Source organism: Arachis duranensis, chromosome 5 (genome assembly GCF_000817695.3).
Source record: "Arachis duranensis cultivar V14167 chromosome 5, aradu.V14167.gnm2.J7QH, whole genome shotgun sequence".
NCBI lineage: Eukaryota > Viridiplantae > Streptophyta > Magnoliopsida > Fabales > Fabaceae > Arachis > Arachis duranensis.
Genome location: NC_029776.3, coordinates 70,217,701 through 70,220,277, shown reverse-complemented (window position 1 = coordinate 70,220,277; position 2,577 = coordinate 70,217,701). Strand labels below are relative to the sequence as shown.

Here is a 2,577-nt window from a genome sequence, read left to right as displayed (position 1 = left end):
AGCTTGGCTAGCCATGTCTAATTCCTTTAGACTGAAGCTTTAGACTAACATTGCATGATTCCTGGAATTCTCATTAAGAATTTTGATATCTTTATTTTCTTTTCCACTTAATTTTCGAAAAAACCAAAAAAATTACAAAAAAAAACCAAAAAAATTTTATGTTTCTTATTGAGACACTAGTCTCATTTTAAGTTTGGTGTCAATTGCATGTTTCCGTTCTTCTTGCATTTATCATGTGTCTTCAGTGATCTTCAAGTTGTTCTTGATGATTTACTTGCTCTGATCTTTAAATTCTCTTGTCTTGAGTGTTTTGTTATTTCTCATATGCATTCTCAACTTGTTAGTGTCAATAGTATGCAAACTTATAAGTTTGGTGTCTTGCATGCATTATTTATTTGATTTCAGTTGCATTTTGATTATTCCTCATTATTAAAAATCCAAAAAAATTTTAATTTGTGTCTTTTCAAGTCAATAATACAGAGAATTGAAGATTTAGAGCATACTGCAGAGGAATTACACAGAAAAAGCTGGGCATTCAAAATGCCCAGTGAAGAAGGAAAACTGGCGTTTAAACGCCAGCTAGGGTGCCTGGCTGGGCGTTTAACGCCCAAAAGGGTAGTGCTTTGGGCGTTAAACGCCAGAATGTGCACCATTCTGGGCGTTTAACGCCAGGATGGCACAAGAGGGAAGATTTTGTTTTTAATGCCAATTTTTTTCAAGTTTTCAAAATTTTTCAAAATCAAATATTTTTCAAATCAAATCTTTTCAATCAAATCTTTTTCAAAATCAATTTCTTTCCATTTTCAAAAATACTTGCTATCAATTAATGATTTGATTCAATATTTCAAGTATGTTGCCTTTTCTGTTGAGAAATGTTTAATGTTTGAATCATATCTTTTCTTGTTAGCCAAGTCATTAATTTTCAAAATCAAATCTTTTTAAATTGTTTTTCAAATCATATCTTCTCAATCATGTCTTTTTAAAACTATATCTTTTTCAATCATGTCTTCTTAAATCACATCTTTTTCAAAATAGTTTTCAATCATATCTTTTTAATTTCTTATTTCAAAAATCAATTAATCTTTTTCAAAATGTTTTTAAAATCTTTTTAATTTATTTTCAAAAATTTCTTCCCCTCTTCTCACATCCTTCTATTTATGGACTAACACTCCTCAATGCATAATTCGAACTCCATCTTTCCTTGATAAGTTCGAATTCTTCTACCTCTTCCTTCTATTTTTCTTTTCCTCTGACACATCAAGGAATCTCTATAATGTGACATAGAGGATTCCATATTTTCTTGTTTTCTTCTCTTTCATATGAGCAGGAGCAAAGACAAAAGCATTCTTGTTGAGGCTGACCCTGAACCCGAAAGGACCTTGAAGCGAAAGCTAAGAGAAGCTAAAGCACAATTCTCTGTAGAGGACCTAACAGATATCCTAAAAGAAGAAGACATGGCAGCCGAAAACAACAACAATGCCAACAATGCAAGGAAGGTGCTGGGTGACTTTACTGCACCTACTCCTGACTTCTATGGGAAAAGCATCTCTATCCCTGCCATTGGAGCAAACAACTTTGAGCTTAAGCTTCAATTAGTTTCTCTAATGCAACAGAATTGCAAGTTTCATGGATTTCCATTGGAAGATCCTCATCAGTTTCTAGCTGAGTTCTTGCAAATCTGTGACACTATCAAAACCAATGGGGTTGATCCTGAGGTCTACAGACTTATGCTATTCCCTTTTGCTGTAAGAGACAGAGCTAGGATATGGTTGGACTCACAACCTAAAGAAAGCCTGAACTCTTGGGAAAAGCTAGTCAATGCCTTCTTGGCAAAGTTCTTTTCACCTCAAAAATTGAGTAAGCTTAGAGTGGAAGTCCAAACCTTTAGACAAAAGGAAGGTGAATCCCTCTATGAAGCTTGGGAAAGATACAAACAATTGATCAGAAAGTGTCCTTCTGACATGCTTTCTGAATGGAGCATCATAGGTATCTTCTATGATGGTCTGTCTGAACTGTCCAAGATGTCATTGGATAGTTTTGCTGAAGGCTCTCTTCATCTGAAGAAGATGCCTGCAGAAGCTCAAGAACTGATTGAAATGGTTGCAAATAACCAATTCATGTACACTTCTGAAAGGAATCCTGTGAATTGAAATGGTTGCAAATAACCAATTCATGTACACTTCTGAAAGAAATCCTGTGAACAATGGGACTAGTCAGAAGAAAGGAGTTCTTGAGATTGACACTCTGAATGCCATATTGGCTCATAACAAAATATTGACTCAACAAGTCAATATAATTTCTCAAAGTCTGTCTGGAATGCAAAATGCACCAAGCAGTACTACGGAGGCTTCATCTGAGGAAGAAGCTTATGATCCTGAGAACCCTTCAATGGAAGAGGTGAATTACATGGGAGAACCCTATGGAAACATCTATAATCCTTCATAGAGAAATCATCCAAATCTTTCATGGAAGGATCAACAGAGACCTCAACAAGGTTTCAACAACAATAATGGTGGAAGAAACAGGTTTAGCAATAGCAAGCCTTTTCCATCATCTTCTCAGCAACAGACAGAGAGT

At 35.1% G+C, this 2,577-nt stretch overlaps 1 non-coding gene across 1 annotated transcript; it reads right to left on the bottom strand.

Moving 5' to 3' along the window:
* Positions 1-1,859: 1,859 nt before the first annotated feature.
* On the bottom strand, positions 1,860-1,967 carry LOC127748063 (small nucleolar RNA R71). The gene has a single exon (XR_008010006.1). It is a non-coding gene; the product is annotated as a small nucleolar RNA R71 (small nucleolar RNA).
* Between the last annotated feature and the right edge of the window lie 610 nt (positions 1,968-2,577).